Consider the following 17540-nt stretch of genomic DNA (forward strand, 5'->3'; position numbering starts at 1 on the left):
AATCATTATCCAGTGATTGTATTGACTGGATCTGGATCATAATGGCAGTGTGCACAGCTGGGGCATCCCTGGACATCTATGCAGAGACCCCTAAATGGAGGTGTCTTGCTGCCTGCCCACCTTCAGTTCTACAGGGGCAATGTGCAGAGTGGAAGGACTGAGATGGCTACGTGTACATGATCACACCTGTCACATTTCAGTTTACTCATGGCAGAGGAGGGTTCTGGAGTTGAGGAGAGAGAGTGGCGTTTGCTGAAATTTGCGTGAGAGTCTCCATGGATAGAACTAGTCTTTCAGGGATAAATAGGGCAGTGTGTGGGTACAGCCTCCATGTCCAGGAAAGTGAGAATATGGAGGTTTTACAGATACTGACTGAGGGATGTTAAAAGTGACGAGGGCACAGTTACCTCTGCTTACACAGACTTCTGAATAGGAACAGATTAAATAGAGATGTAATCTAGTCTGTTCTAAGGATGTGTGTGAGGGTGATGAGGCACTGGAACAGGTTGTCATGAGAAGCTGTAGGTACTCCATCCCTGGAAGTGTTGAAGGCCAAGGCTGAATGTTGCTCTAGGATGCTCACCTTGCTTCCTCCATCCTTCCCATCTGTCTTTTGCGTGCCCTGTGGCTCGGAAGGTTTTTCCCATTTTAGCATAGCCCACTGTTTTTGGGGAGGGAACAGTCTTCCTCTCCCACTAGTGACTTCCACCCCCTGCAGCATGCACAGCTGGGAACAGGCAGGCAGAGACCCTCCCTTCCTGCATCCCACTCACACAGAACAGAGCAGCCTTATAATGTACTCCCTCGGGAAACGAACTAAACAAAACTGATAGCATTCATCCCAGACTTAATGAGATGGATGGAAAGGGAGGAAGCAATGGAGAAGTCGTGGTGCTTTATAGAGGAGTGTACCAAGAATCATTAGACAAGACTCTGGCATTGAAGTAGCAGGAGGAGAGTAGATGGTATGAATTGGGATGTTGTGTTGAGTGGGAACTGTTGAAAGTCATAAGTGAGCCAAGGGGCATGGAGACTAAGCCAAAGCCTTGAATTTGAAGGAATTGCTGGAGACTTCAGTGACAGCAAAACCAATAAAAGGGACATCCATGAAATTGCTGAGAACAGCAGATGAAATGCAAGGAGTGAAATGTAGCTTTTTCACTGCTGAATTTACCTTACAAATGACTGGAGGAAGGAATCTGAGAAGCAGCTAAGAAGGGTGATTAGAATCAAATGTGTGGTTTTGGGGAAGGCAGGAGATCCCAGTAGACTGGCACTTCAAATGCAGCTCCCCTGAATATATTGAATCAGTCTGCTAATGCCTTCGCTTAGCTGGCAGCAAAGTTACTAGTTTTAGGATTGTATTTCTTCACCACTTGTTAACAAAAGTCCATTCCTGCTGAGTATCAATAGCTTTTATTGAAGTCTATGTCTCGGGAGACTGGGCCCAGAAAGGACAAGGGAAAGGCATCCCTCTGCTCTGACAGAGATGCCTTCGAGGCAGAGATGAATAACACAAACCTTGGCACTGTGATGGAACTAAGAAAGGTGGAAATTATTTTTTTCTTGCTACACAGTCTATTTTTTTTTTTTTTAATCTTTAATTGCACCAGGCTGTTAAATCTAGTCTGAAAGGGGAGAATTTCTCTGTCACAAAGAGTTTTGTTGTGGGATTTTGAACCCATAGGTAATCTGTAGTGTAGTTTCTGCTTGTAAGCTGCACTGAAAGTGGTTGTAGCTTTCTTTCAAACTCCACGGATGGACTCAAACCTGAGTGAGTGGTGGTGTGTTGAGAGCAAAGGTTTGGTCAAAGAAAGAAGCAAGAGTATTTATTTTTTTTGCTGTAGTGGTCCTCTTAGCTGTACTGCAGTGCTGTAGCACAGCACAAAAATGTAAAAGGGAATGAATGAGGCAAAAAACAGAATCAAGATCGCTTTCTGTTTGGTACAATGAGGAAATTTTGGTGTGCAAATGTGCCAAGAAGGTAAGCTGGCTATGCTCTAAGATTTCAGAAAAAAACCCCAGTGATTTCAGACACCTCACTTTTTATGGTTCATGAAAGCCTGTCCCTGTTTTCATATGTCAAGATGAACATGCAGAGGCACCAGTCTTTTGGTAACATTTAGGGATTATCCCTTGATTCTGAGTCTAGGGTCACAAAGGTTGTCTGCAGTCTGGTAATTCACAACAGAAATAGGAAAACTAGGTCAGAAAAATGCTTAAGGGATTCCAGTTTAATGACATTGAGGCATTAGTGTTGTCAAACCATTTATGATTTCAAGTTCTTCTTTCTTTTCCTTCTGTGTGGCAGATGATTGCAAGTTCAGACAGCATGGGAAAAAGCATCAAGAATTATGGAAAATTGTACTCTTGTATGCCAGCGTACTGCAAAATCAACCAAAGTGTCTCTGTCTCAGCCACTCTTGGAAGGTCTTATTTCATCATGTTTCTGAGCTGAGAAACAGTTGATATGTTAGAAAAATCTGTTGGGAGGGGTAGTTCATGGTTTAAGACTAGCAGAAGTGCTGGGAAAGATCAGCATGGGGTAGACACCTAAACAGGAGCACGTGTCTGGACTGTTACATATAGCTGGTGCAGAGAAGGGATCTCTGGCATTGATGCCTTTCAGCCAGTGTCAACCCACTAAAAATGGTAAGGAAAAAAAATAAGTTGTTTCTTTAAAGTACTTTATCACCATTGAATTATAAGGGGTTTTTAAGGGTGTTTTAAAATAGCTCACGTGTAGTTGTCTATCCCTTGTCTGACATTTAGCAAGGAAACATCCCAGAACATGGGAGCCCAAAAGAGTGCCCAGGAACAATGTCTAGTTGTTGATTTTTGGTTACTTAAAAAACAGGGGAGGAAGCTTGAACTGCTCAGCTTCACTGACTTATTCTAGGCTATAGAACATGTATGTGCCTATGCTTTTTATCTTGATTGCAGAAAAAGAGCACAAAGAGGTGAGATCATACACAGCTCTGAATAGACTTATTACAAATCAGAAATCTTGAAGCCTTCTGCAACCCTTGCTGAAAACTGTCGGCTTCTGTGTGACCGGGCTGGAATATTTGGAATGTTATTTAACTTGTGTTACAAAAGCTCCTGTAGGGACAGAAAAGTCAGGGCTTCATAGTACAAATACGGACAGAACAGACCTATCTCAGAAAATTTACAGTATATAACCATTAAATAAGGATATTTAATTATTTAAGGTCTCCATCCTTGAGCTGAATGTTATAGTCCAACATAAAAGCTCAAAGAAATATATTTTCTTGCATATTTATGAAGTTCTATGGGTTAAAAAAATTTAAAACTTCCAGTTCTCATATTGAGAAGTTATTTTATATACAACCACCACCACCACCCTGCAGCAATGAAAAAATTTAAGTGTAAATAGAGGTGAAGGAAAAGCAATTTACTTAAGCAAGTACTTTTATACTTAATGTTAGCTGCCTCATCCACCATGACAAACTCAGTTTGGAGAGTGTGTATCAAAAAACATAAATCCATTTTTCAAGATCTTATAGGATCATTGAAACATAATACTGAGAGGGACCTCTGACATTCTGGACATGTAGTCCAGTCTCCTGCTCAAAGTCAGACTTCAGAGCTGAGCAGGTGGCTCATGGCCTGGTGTAGTTCAGATCAGAAGGCCTGCAAGAGAGTTCACAGCTTCTTGGGATACCTTGTTTCCAGGGTTTGCCACCTACAGATCTCTGCTGAATAACACAGCAGTTGCATATTCTTTGGTTTTCTTCGAAACTAATCCATTACCATCAAGAGAAAGTTGCTAAGGGCTTGCTTCCAAACTCCAGCTTTTTAACCTGGAAATGACCCAGTACACATTTTGTTTAGCTGTTCAGAATAACCAGTAAATGTATTAATCCAATTAATTGTTGCAGGTCTTTGCAAAGAGGTTGCCGCTGCTTTTTTGAGCGAGGCTTTTTTTGTTTGGGATGCAGAAAAGATCAGCAATGGATGCAGGCTGGTGGCTGATATTTTTTACTAGAGGTAGCTGTCTCTGAACTGCTAATACCCTTTAAAAATTGTTTTAAATGGAAACAATATTTGTAGAAGTTTGCTGATTTAGTTCATTGTCAGGAAAGGCCTAAGTGAGGGGAGCTGGATTTTATTTTCACAAACTACTTTTTCTTTGGAAAGTACTGATTCAACAGGACCACAGCATCCTGGGGAACACAGCAGTCCTAGTAATGCCTTTCCCAGGAAAGGCTTTTAAAGTGCTGATGGACTATCTGGTCAAGTCAATGAGATGTGTGGGGAACCAGGATTTTCCTCTAGTGGTGGATGCAGCTGTGCAAGACATGAGATTAATAACCCTCTAGGAGATACCTGTCTTATCCATGAACTATAGAGTATGCACAGATGCAGATTTTAGGTGAGACACAACTTCTTCAGGGCTGAAGTCAGAAAGGTCAAATTCTTTTTTTTTGTCATACATTTAAATGGTTAGTGTCTATTCATTTAAATCTTTCATGGATGCGAATTGCTTTGGAAAGCTACATGGCAAAATTATAGGGAAAGGAAAGAAACTGATATAATGAGCATCTTAAAGATAATGTGTTGTGAAGGGTTCCCTGCCCTAGGGAGTGCACAGCAGGACTTGGTTGCACTTTTGTGACATTCACCTGGCAAATGATCATTAAGGACCCTATGGAGAACATACAATCTCTGTCACATACAGAGGTAGAACTACTTCAATTGTGAGCACATTTTTCATGCAGCAATGTTTTCTCTGTTAGCTGCTTAGCCCAGCCTGTGGTGAGGGCTGGGCCACTCTCCTTCAAGTAAATATGCAAATTTTTAGTAATCTAAGTGCTTTTCCATATGTGTGTTCTCCAGAGAGAGAGTGGCTTTTAACATCCATGACTGAGCTAGGTTCCCACCTAATACTGTTCAAATGCAATTCACATCCATGAGAAACTGAGCTTGATTTCTTAAGGATGAAGAGCTGCATCATGTAACTGTGCTTTCATGAAGAAAGCAAGCTGGATGCTTGTTTCATGTAAAACAAGGGTCTCAGAGCCTGAATGAGCTCAAGTGCTATTTTAAGTTCATTCATAGGCTTCCGTGATCTTGCTGACCTTTTAGTCCTGACATCCCTGCTGCCAAATAGGATGAAAGGACAGATTCTCAATGAAAATAAGATTTTTGTCTGTGATTTAGGCTTTCATTAGTGAAACAGATACAGCACTGAAGACATGTGAAAAGGATGTATTTGACATTAGTGGGGACTTCTTTGATTGCTCTCTACAACCATGGTAGAGCTAGGCATTTGGACAATATATGTGTTTTCAGATCTTTACCCTTTCATCTCCTCCAAATCTAAGATGCTTCTAGAATAGCTTCAAAGCCAAGAAGATTCAGAGCTAAAACACAGGATCGATATGAAAGTATTTGTTGTTGTATACACAAAGAGCTACTTTTTTGTTCAGTACAGATTTAAAAAAGCAGCACTTTTTTTTTTGAGTTACATTTTTTTGTCTAACCCACTCTGTTATTGGGGGTGTCCATCTTTCTCCAGAGTTTTGTGTTGTGGCTATATCCTTTTAGAAACCATTTATTCATTAGTGCAGCAGTAATCATGGAAATAGGTCACAGGCTCTTTGGAGTTAAGCTGTTACGTCCCCACAGAGAACAGCACTTAAATATCAATAGCGTAACCGGGAAAGCTCGGCAGTTATTCCCCTGTTTTCTGCAATTCAATGAGGAGTTGTTCCATGCAGACCCCATTGCACTCCAGATGAATGGTGGTGATTGTGAGAAAATGATCTTCTATTAATGCAAGATGTCACACTGAGAACAAAGACTGGTTCTTACCATGATGGGGTGAGCTCACTCTAATCCCCAATTTGGGAGACTTTGATGCTTGTTCAGGTGCCAGTTTTTCCATATATGACATACCAGAAAGAACTTTAAAAAGAATGCTGAACAGGGCAGTGTTAAACTGATTCATGGCTCCTGAATCTCGAGGTCGTATTGGGTGAGATGTCATATAATTATCCTTTTGCATGTAATTTCCCAGAAAAGCACCTTTCCTATCAACAGTTTGAGCTTTCAGGGTGCTATGAAAATTATTCATACTAAAATTGCCTTAAGTAAAGAAATGCAGGCCTTTTTCTGAGATCCCCTGTTTCAATTTATCTTGCATAAATGTCTAAAATATGTCAGTTTAATTAAAAACAGTTTTGCCTCCAGGTTTTTTGAACTGCAGAACTTGACACCCCCATCCTGGGACTTTTGGTGTGTGGTCAGTGAAATCCAGGGAGGACTTGTTGTGCCTTCCTGACACGCTGTTCCTCTGCAGTGCCCACCCATCTCTCAGAACAGGGAGGACCAAAACAGTATGAGTGCTCTGTTTCATGAGCTATTGCAAATGCTGTGATAACTGGAAATTTTGTATAAATTTATTCAGTTATAAAATTAAAAAAAAAAAAGAAAGATACTGTCATTGTGGCTAGGAGATTTAGAAACAGTGAGATAGACATCAGGATTTCAAACCCAATAATCCTGTAAGGTTAGCTCCTTTCTCTGTTTCAGCAGTGTTTTATGTTTGTTTCCATATTCCACTGAAGTGCCCCTTTTCTTGGTTCATTATCTCTTTAGCACATAACTGTCTTTTTCCCAAGATCCTTAAGAAGGCATTTGGAAAGTCAAGCAGCAAGTTCTAATATAAGAAGGACATGTATTGGTCATTGCTCTAAGCCTAACATTTTTCCCGTGTGATCTGATGCAGGTGGCAAACAGTGGAGGGTCTGGTGGGTGCTGTCCCATTGTCCTGCTGTTCCACCTTTTTATTGTGCTGAATCCTTTCTTTGGGGAAAGCAGGCAGAGTGTAGAAATATTTCTTATTCTGTATATCCTCACAGACTAAAATGTGAACATTGCATAACCAGTAGGATCAAAGGTTGTTAAAAACCTCAAAGAAATAGCATAATTTCTTTTATTCTAATTTTGAAGGTTATGGGGAAGACTTTTTGGGAGGTGTATGCAGGGTGTCAAGAGAATAGAAAATAAACTCCCTGAAGAAAAAAAGAAATAAAATATTCAAAATATGCTGGAACTGCCAGACTCATAGTCCTTAGAGAACATGAGTTTTTATTCTTGTAGGCTGCTTTGTCAGGACTAAACCCTCAAAATTTCTCTTTTCAGCTATGAGTTTATTTTAATGTACGTATGCTATGATGTGAAGCAGAAGCAGATCAATTAGTAAAGTAAAAGAACTAGGCTGATGCACCAGAAAGATAAAAACCAAAGTAACATTCCTTATACCAAGTGAAGGCCTGTAAAATTCCAGCCTAGATTTGTGGAGGGAAAAAAAAAAAAAAGAAAATCAATGTCAGAGTAATTGGCAGTTCAGACGTACTGTATTGGAAAGATGAGGCACACTTTGAATATGATTAGATTAGATTCAGAAGCAGAGAAATGGCAAGAAGACATAAAAGAAATCTAGTGTTTACTTCAGTTTTAAAGGCAACTTAGAGTTACAATTTGTGTTGTGTTACCAAGGTGTGTGGTTAATGAAGTGCTAGAATGAGTCTGACTACATCACTAATTTCTGGAATATTCTTTTGTTTACCCTGGAGACTATTCTTTTTTCTCTTTTTTTTTTTTTTTCTTCCTACCTTTCATTAACTCTGGGTGCAGAATCTTTGTGAGTTACCATCAAGTTTTAGCTCAGGAACTTTCATGAAGACTTTATAATTATCGCCTTTAATTAATACCGTCGGAAGGATTGTCAGCATCTGTGGCTTTCATCACAATAAGCAGAAAAACAGGAGATTGGAAAAGACAGAAAGACCAGCAGCCCCGCTCAGAGATGTGTGTGTGTTCTTCTCAGGTGGCCCAGAAGGAATTTGACACCTGCCATGGTACCAGCCCACACTGGGATGCCTGGCAGTGTAGCAACACTTCTTCAACAGCTGTGCAAAGCAAGAAGAGAAATTGCAGCACTCCTTTAGAGCACAACTCCCCTTGCCCCTTCCTCCCTTCCCAGCATGCTACAAAGCTCCAGGTCACAAACATGCCTTGCTAGCTGCTGGAGCTCACAGCAGCAGCAAGGCCTGGTGTGCGATCAACTAATGACATCCTTCTGATTTCCTACGATGCTTGTGAGCTCCTCTGGGACACTCCTCCTTTGGTTACTGCTGATTCTCAAATTCAGAGCATGTCAAAAGCCCAACTGCAGGTATAGAGGGCTCCTCTAAATAATAGTGATTTAAGCAATGCTGCAAACTCCTACTAATTACATCTCTATCATCAACAGTAGGCTTTTTGTGTTAGCCCTAATGTGGAAGTGGCGCTATTCTAGTCCAGTGGTGTTATTTTAGTGCTTTTCTGTAGAAGGTACTCATTGCCTGAAGTGCTTGAAATCAACCCTTTTTATGTTGTTTTTCTGGAGCTGTTACAGTCTAAGAAGAAATGAGAGACGTGTGAGCCACAGCAAGGAGCAAGTGGCTACTTGCACTACAAAATTGAAGGCCAAGCACAATTTAAATGCACGAGCAGGCAAGTTACTGTGCAGGATCCAGAGCTGACAGATGAAGTGTCATGTTACATGTTACTAAGTGGATGTAAGTGGATCTGGCTGAGTCTGAAGGAGCAGAAATGATAACCTGGAAAAGAAGTCCTAATTACAGCAGTGTAAGTGATGCCAGAGCAGTTTTAAGCACCAATCATGGAGAAGATTAGCTTAGACAACAACATGCAAAAGTTATATAGAGCTGCTGAGAGAGAGCTTCTCAATTGCTACATTTATTTTAGTTTCTTTCATTGCTGAAACCCTCTTCCTGATTTTCTTCAAGTTTGGATTGCTGCATCCATGCAGCATAGAAGATGCTGTGTTCTCCGTGCATTCTCAGAGCCTTATCGACCTTGTCTGGTGGCTAACTTTCCTCTCTGTGCAAGTAGGGTGTGTGTTTAGGGAGCAGGGAGGGCTGCTGCTCTGCTTTCAGGCATTCCTAGGGCAGCAGAGGAGCACAGTGTGCTGTTTCTCTCCTGCATTTTCTTTGTATGTTATTAGCTGTAAACTTGCTGAGCCTTGCCATTTCTGTTTACTGTTGCAAAACATGTCAGCCAAGGCAATATAAAAGGTATTAGATAGTATCTAGGATTTTAAAGATAGAGGCAAGTGTTCTTAGACACAAAATCCTAAGTACTAAAGAGTTAGTAATGGAAAAGTTGATTTAGTCTGTAGTCTCATTCAGTGAGAGCCCAAAGAGCATAAAACTGCTAAGACTATGCTGTCAGTAATAGTGTATTTATTTTGTGATCTTAATAGAAGTTTTCAAGGCTTTGCACACAAAAAGGCCATATGAGACACTGGCTTTCTACCTCATACTATATTTTTGGCTTGCTTTTCTCTACTTTCTTAGTGCAAAGTAATAGAGTATGGGGATCAGTAAAGTAGTTCTCTTTGTTTAAACATGCCGAGTCAGACATCAATTGTTGTTTCTGCTCCAGTGCCCTTTCAGTTCCAGTTTGTGCAGGATTATATGAAACTCATGTGTACGTTAGTTATTAATACAACTAATTTTCTCCACTTCATTGCTTGACTAAGTTCTGCTGCCTCATGACACCAGCACTTGATTAGAATTAGATTTGTTCATACTGGGGCAAGGAGCACTGAAGAGGTGGTTCTATATCGGAGAAGCATGTGCTTATCCATGGATCACCGATGCATTTCATTTATTTGGCAAGATTTGTTTTGGATTGGTTTGGGGGATGCAGAGAGTACTTCAACTGCTCTCCAGTGCTGACAGCAAAGACAACAGTAACCTTGGCAACTAAGGATGCTGAAATACCACTTAATCCTTACTCATAAGTCAGTAGGGTTTTGCTCAAGTAATAAATTACCAAACCTCTCAGCATGTGGCTGAAGAAACTATAAAACAAATCGGATGCTGCAGTTCAGATGAAATATTGGTGCAGCCACTAACTACATGGCTGCACAATTGAAATAAACTTTATCAGAAATATTCCAGCCAGAGTTTTTTTTTCTGTCTGAAATTACTGATTCACAGAAACCAAAACTGTGGTAGAAGATTTTTCAGGTTTCTAATTTCAAAGCAAGACCAAGTAGTTGTTTAAATATCTTCCTCTGACATTTTCTTAACAAAAATGTTAAAGACTTAACAGAAAAACGTTTTGTTATGTAAAAAGACTGTAAATCTAGCACCTGGGTATTACAGAGAATTTTTGGAGCAAGCAGGTGCCCAAGAAAAAAAAACCTGTTCCCTGTCTTGTGGCATAGGGTTCAGCTGGGTGAGGTGGAGGGGTCTGAGCTGTTTCATAGCTGTGAGTGCCAGGTGCAGGGGTGGGAAGGAGGGTGAGAGGAAGGAGCAGCCACCCCTTCTGGCTGCAGCTCCTGCTTGTGCTGCGTGGAATATAAGGTGAAGTCATGCTCTGAGTTAAGGATTTGCTCCAAATCACTCTTGGAAGACCTTCTCTTTCTCTCTCTCTCTCTCTCACACATTTGTTTCCTTTGTCTTTGGGATTTTCTTTTTAAAAAAAATTTGACTTTTTGTCACTACAACAAAAAGTGTATCCCTTATATCCTCCTGGTCTTGGAACAGTTTCCATTCTACATTTATAAGCACAGTAAATAGTAAGGAAGTTCCTTTGATATTTCTATAAGTGACTTCTGTTTATTATCCTGAAAGTCATTCAATGTGATCAAAGGTAGTGATTGTTTCTTTCCAGCCCAAACCTCTCCAGAGGGTGTGGAGTATAGGTGCCTGTTAACAGGACCACAGGCATTCACAGTCTTTCATTTACTGCCACAGACTCTTAATATGGGGAAGGTTGCAGTTGATGTTAAGCTGCTGTGAAAATTTTTACAGTAGGGCGAAATAAATATTTTTTCTTCAAACTACCCTTTAATATAGGGATGGCCAGCCAAACAAATACCAGAAATTGGTTTGGGAGGGAAAGGAAGAGGTGGTAGTATGGCCAGGGTTTGGGGTCAGGCCAGGAGGACAAGCTGATCAGAGTGAGGATGGGCAGGAGGTCAGCCAGGGTGTGCTGCCACCACCTTGGCTTCCAGGACTGCTTGCCAAGCCAAGGCTGCGTGCAAGGAGTGGGGACACACGGGTGCAGCATCAGCCAGGAGAGCATCTCTTGCTGAAGGCAGCTTTCACTTGCCAGTTTTGGAACTGCCTTCTTAATTTAGCTGCCAATTTGAGTGAACCAAGCCCCGTTTGTTGACTTGACATAGATAGGTGTATGGAGCTGATGCAGACAGATAGTTTTTGATACAATATAAATACTTTTGAAATTAATGCAGGTATGTTAAAATGATTGAGAAATTACAGGGTTTTTAAGGTTGAGAGAGTGAGGAAAAACTTCTACTCTGTTTTCCTTGTCTTTCCTGTATTGCTGTCTCATTCAGTTATTCCTTAATTCCCTATTTCTTGCTTTGTTTTTTCCAAACCTGCAAAAGGTTTGGAAATGTTTTCAGGTCATCTATAAAGCCCTGTTCCTTTGGCTTTCCCTGTATTCATCTATGCACACATATAAAAGTGAAGTTATCATTACAGTTCCTGTCATGTCATCTTGAAAGGTATTTTCAAGGCTGGAGAACAAGATGTTTCATCTTTTCACTGTGGTACAGTAGTCCCACCTTGTGAAACTAATCCATCTGCTGACTCCTGTTAGCACTGTTGGTACGTTCTCATTTTATTCCCTTGGTCTTACTCTTTTATTTAAAACATTATTATCTATCTGATTATTAACAGATTATTATCTAAATCTTTTAAAGATTATTATATAATAGGAATTCATCTCAGCCATGGAGGGCATATTTAACCTTGCAATGCCTTGTTTTACTTTGGCAAGGTCACTGGGGATATAAGCAGTCCAATACTCATCTGAAAGATTTGCCTCCTGTAGGAAAGCCCTCAAAAACCTAGCCAAATATTCTCAGAAACAAGGGAAATAAAGCTGGGATCTTACAACAGCTAATTGGATCTTGTGTTATCCCTGTTATTTTTCAACAAATGAAAAGCATCAGTAATGTTTTTGTATGTTTTGGGGTTCCTTGTTGTTCCCCCTTAAATCTCTCTCTTGGAATGACTATTTTCTTAACAAACAGGATCCAGATGCTTTAAGAAAGAGTAATAAAGTCTGACTGTCTTTTCCATTTATAGTGTGTTGAAGGCCTGTTAAGAAGGGTTTTATCACTTTAAAAGGATATGCAAATAGACATGAAGGAATCATTTTTCTTTTGTAGATAATAAGTGCTAAAAATAATTTGTAGAGTTCATAAGGCGAAAGATTCTCAAGGATGATTGTGCTGTTGTGACAGATTAAAAAAAAAAACAGAGGAAAAAAGCCTGGAAATGGGAATATTACGAACTTGTTATATGAACATTTGCAGTTGTGCTGTCAGTATCCTGCATGCCCTTCACTCCCATTTCTAAGGTGAGCTAGTGCTGAAAGGGAGGACAGAAAGTGTCCCCTCACACTCCATCCTGTGCCCAGGCAGGGGCTACTCACTCTCGGGCATTTGGCTGGTGCCCACGCTGCTGCCAGCACATTCCTGGATGCCTAGAGGCTGCTGCTCGTATTTTTAGGAGAGCCAGCCAAGGTTGCAATAGTGCTCCCATCACTCCCTTGAAGTTTTAGGGGGAAGGAAAGTTTGGTTTGGTTTGTTGGTAGATCAGTGTGCTGCTGCTTTGGCTTTGTACTGGTGTGACTGTGCAAGTTCTGCCCTCACCGCCCAAGGGGGACCTCTCCTTCTCGCTGGCATGTGTTCAGTCTGTGTGTTTGTATGGACATCTTCAAAACTTTGAGTATTTCAGATCCCTGATGAGCTGGATTCTATTCCCTTTAATTACTACATGAGCTATAATGTTACTTTGTGCAACTGGGACTAGTTGGAGCAAGTCCCTTGAATCTTTAGGGCTGTCTACAGAAGCCAGGTGCTGTAGCAAAGGGCCCCTAAGAATCTGTAGCATCCCTCATTCAAGTGTAGTTTTATATTGGATATATTTGCTCTTGCAGCAGGAACTACAGCTTGTAAAGAGGAATTTAATGAAAGGGAACTAATAAAAAGGCAGAGGTGGATGAGAAACTATTCTGAGGGCAAGTTATTTGGAAAACACAGTTTTGTACATACGGTCTAAGGCTGCCTTTAAGGCTGACTCAGATTTGGTAAACTTCCACATAACAACTCTGATCTGGAACATGGTGGCTCACGGTTGCACTCCTTGGATTGCTGTAGCAATGCTAGTTGCCCTTTCCCCTTTTCTAACAGGGGTGGGAGGATGAAAGGGACGCTGCATAACATGCTGAAGCACCCCAATAGTGCACCCCAGGGAAATAAGGAAACCCAGCAGACGCTATTCAAACACAGACCTTTGGTGTTCAGCTGTCTGTGCTTGAGTAGCAGTACTGGTCCTCCTTTGCCTGCAGTGATACATCAGTTTGGTGCATGTGATGCTGTGGCAGTTAGGTTCACTTCAGATCTTTAATCTTATGGTACAGATCTAAAATATTTTTCTCAAAGTCTGCTTCTTGAAAATGGAGTTGGCTTTGTTTTTGCTTTGTGCCTTTAGTGGTGGGTCCCTTCTCTCCCTATTACAATCACTTCATTTTTTTTTGCAGTATGCTGGAGTCTTATCATTTTTAACAAGTTTTTATTTTAGTGCATTTCCTACAGAATGATGACTTTTTTTGTCACTAAGTCAAAGGGCTGAAATGAAAATTAAAACTGGTGACTTCCACAACACACAAATCAAAATTAGTTTCCTCTATGATTGCTTGGACTTTCAATTGATAAAACATTTAAAAAGAGCATTGATGCCTGTGAATAATAAAGTATAGAACATGCTAGAATTAGGTGAAAAGAGCATTTGTTAAATTGTCATGAGTATCGAAGCAGCTTTTGGGTGTATGAAATTTCTGTCTAATCACTTTCTTTAAATGAAAAGTGGCAGGTAGGTGTATCCCAACAATGTCCCTCTGCTTCTAAGAGTCCTTCTGTAAGCAGCAACCCAACATCAGGCAAACTCAGCCATCCAGGATACAGTCTTATTTCTTGCACCTGCTAGAGAGGTTTATTTGCTGTAGCACCTCGACTTCATTTTAGTTGGGATCTTCCCATTCAACATAAAGACTTAAGTGTCTTTTTTATTTACGATGAAACTGAAAAAAAAGGGATATTATTGAAATTGATACAATCTTTTCTGTCTTTTGAGTATACTTTAAAATTGTGGAGGTAATTCAGGAACCCGGATGAAACTGAACATCAATGAAAATCAGAAAGTCACTTCATATATGGACTCAAAAACTTTGGGGAGACCCTTGTGCCTTTTTGCTTCCAAATAAAGACACACGTGACAAATCAACCTTTTGAAATATTCTTGCTATTGTGGTTTCATTGGTTAGTTCTGAAAATCACCGAATCTGAGTTAGTAGAAAAGTTATACTTTTTCTTTTTTTGTCAGATTTGGAAATATTTTTGCCAAGTGTGAGCTTTGCAGCTGACACAGGTTTCTCCTGCATGCCATGTAGTGTGCAAGGATGGGAAGGTGACCCTGTACTTTGGAAGAAGTGTCAGTCTTGTCACTGGGAAGGCACTGACCTGTGTTCTCTAAATGCAGAGCCACCTGTCTCAGTGCTCCTACCTTTCCATTGCATCCCTGAGTTTCAGAGGAATCATTTAGTCTCCCATTTGGGCAGAAGTAGCTCCATAAATGCAGCAACTTGGGGTTTTTCTTCAGTTTGGTTTTAGTGTGCGCTTATAGACGTTGCTCGTGAAGTGGTGAACGTGAGAAATCTGGAAAGTGAGAGGCAGCATATGGAGCTAGCAAATGAAGATGGGAACGATGAACTAAATGTTGCTTTGGGGAGACATGATGTTAAGCATTTGGCTTTTCAGCTTTACAGCTTAGACTGCATAAAGCTAATTTATACTCTTCGACCCAGTGATGTCTGTCTTCTCTCTGTTTATTGGAAATAGGATTGCAGTTCATGTAGATGTTTTCATACCAATAACTGTGTTGTCAAAAAAGGGGATAGCATATTGCTCCCCCCAAAAATCTCATGGTTCACAGTCCCTTTCCACATTTTCCTATGAGTGCATTAAATTATTTCTTTATTTCTGTATATTGGAGTATCTCATGTGGAAGATTCATTGACACTTATCATAAGGCATTTACTATTCTTAATGATACACATTCTATACAGTAGTAGGAAGAAAGAAAAATAATGACTTTTCTGTTATTTTCTTCTAATGTCCAGGCATTCTTTATACATTTTTCTCTACCATCCTCAGGCCTTCTTTTTGTACAGTTTTCTTTACCTTTCTTCAAGTCTTCTCAATGTGTTAATAATGTTAATGCTGCTCTCGATTACTTTTTCTGGAAGGTGGTTTGATTATTTTTTTCCTACTTTCACTAAAGGAGCAAATAGTCTCCCCCTTTTAATAAAGGTGTTCTTCCTCTAACTTCCTCACATACAGAAAGCTAGCAACATACTTTTATAGGCAGAGAGTATCAGTAGTTATGGGAGGAGACAACAGTAAAAGAATTAAAACAACAGTTGATCAGATTGTGGCTTTGTCAGAAACAAAAAAAAAGAGGACAAGTCTAAGTGAAAAAAAACCACAATGAAACACAAGTCCCAGAAAACTTTGCATTCAATCTAGTGGTAAAATTGTTCAAATTAATGCCACCAAAATACATGATGCACTAACATTTCTGAGTAGTCTTTCAAAATTGCTAAGAGCTTGTAGTGTCAAGTACCTTTCTAATACTGGAAAGAATTAAAACAGAGAAGGAGATTATGCAGATTTATAAATAAAATAGATTTATTTCTGGTAATGGGACTTTAAGCAGCATGCAGGTTTTCAGAAGCTTTATGACCTGGTACTTTTATTGGCAGAGTGAAGAAGGTTTGCTAGTGGAAGGGTAGCCTTACAAGTAGTTACCCACCCCTATGAGTAGAGGATAATCGGGTCTCACACAATTCTTTGATCTCTTGGCTGTGAGTGCCTCTGGTTGATAATATCTTAGCAAGTATTCAGTGAGTCACATCATATGGATGTGCAAATTGTAATTTAGGAGCAGGTATCATCTTAAATCATAGGAGTTTGGCCCTGCTGATGGCACCAAACAGCTGTGGATGCAGTGCTTTGCTTGTTAGGAAGCACTTTGGTGTGGCTGGCTGCAAGCCTGTCAGGCTGAAATAGTCCATGTGAAAAGAAGGAAAAGTCTGTTTTAAACACAATGACTTGAGTCTGACCCCCTGTTCATGGGCATGAGTTTTCTGCTTGAGACCACAGGAAACTTTCCTTGAGCGTAGAGGTTGAGTTACAGGTGAAAATGGCTGCACTTTTTATAGATTCACAAGTTTTATTGAAGCCTAGGTTTGGTTTTTGTTAACCAGCTTAATTCTGGATGATTTCTAGCCAGTGAAGATATGAAATACAGTTCCAGAAAAATCTAATTTTCTCTAGTAAATTACCTGGAAACATTGTGAGTAAAGTTGTTTGGCTTGGCATAAACTCCCCTAAGAAGGTTTGCCTGTGGATATGGCAGCCAGGACTGATTTCTGCTGGAGGAGGCTCCTTCTTACAAAAAATAAACAATTTAAATCTTCTGGAAGAGAGCCCAGATTGTTTATTCTTAGGCTTAAAATGATGGCCTTTTTAAAAAATGTGGAGTCACTCAATCTACATATTCAAGTAAGATTCGCAATACAAGTGAGCAAATGAGAGTCCATATGTTTGTTGCAAATCTTCAAGGAATGACAAGAAGGCTCTTGGTTTTGTTGCTCTGCTGGCAGCAATGGCTTTCTTAAGAGTCTCTGAGTCCTTTATACAGGACAACATTTCCACAAAGGGTTTGCTGCCCTTGTGACAGTGGCAGAGATCCTTCTTCCTGACTGACAGCCTGTGTCAAATACCAAGCGCTTTTGTTGAATTTTTACACTTTTTTGGTCTTACTATCACTCTCCTCACTTCCTTCTCAGGATACAGACTGCTCTTAGGATTTCTATGGATACTGAGGAGGACTTGCTCTTTTTATGCTAATTTGCAGCATTGCCAGTTGAAAACTTTTTTTCTGGATTCTACAACTTCTACGATGTTTCTCTTGTTCTTTGCATTTTGGTGGCTGTTCCTTGTTCTCCCCTCTTCAAAATGGGATACATGTTAGTAACAAAGTTGCTTGCGGATAGCAGGAACCCTTCTCATTACCAAGCTTTTCTTGTTCCCCAGACCGTATGCACAACTAGGGTTGCCTCATCCTAGGTGAAGAATCCAGCACTTTCCCATCCCAAACTTCACACAGCTGGTGGTTGCCCAGCCCTCTGATCTGTCAAGGTCTCTCTGCAGGGCCTCCCTGCCTTCAAGGGAGTCAACAGCTCCTCCCAATTTAGTGTCATCAGTTGCTTACTTAGGATCCCTTCCAGTCCTGCATCCAAGTCATTTATCAAGATGTTGAAGAGCACAGGGCAGAGGATGGAGCCCTGTGGAACTCCACTGGTGAGTTCCACATTCCCAATAACCCTTTGTGCCC

The 17540-nt window shown here is 40.4% G+C and overlaps 1 protein-coding gene and 1 long non-coding RNA gene across 4 annotated transcripts in view; both read left to right on the forward strand.

Annotated features, from left to right (window-relative positions):
• Positions 1-17540, forward strand: part of SLC35F1 (solute carrier family 35 member F1) — a 226086-nt gene that overhangs the window by 42317 nt on the left and 166229 nt on the right. The window lies entirely within an intron of this gene.
• LOC147654790 (uncharacterized) overlaps positions 11-17540 on the forward strand; it is a 20144-nt gene continuing 2614 nt past the window's right edge. For 2 of the 3 annotated variants that reach the window (XR_015283134.1, XR_015283136.1), the window contains exon 1: positions 11-17506. This is a non-coding gene — a long non-coding RNA (uncharacterized LOC147654790). The remainder of the gene's footprint in view (positions 17507-17540) is intronic. The other variant, XR_015283135.1, reaches the window with a different exon arrangement.

The sequence above is a fragment of the Cyanistes caeruleus genome, chromosome 2 (genome assembly GCF_971803275.1).
Source record: "Cyanistes caeruleus chromosome 2, bCyaCae1.hap1.1, whole genome shotgun sequence".
NCBI classification, from domain to species: domain Eukaryota; kingdom Metazoa; phylum Chordata; class Aves; order Passeriformes; family Paridae; genus Cyanistes; species Cyanistes caeruleus.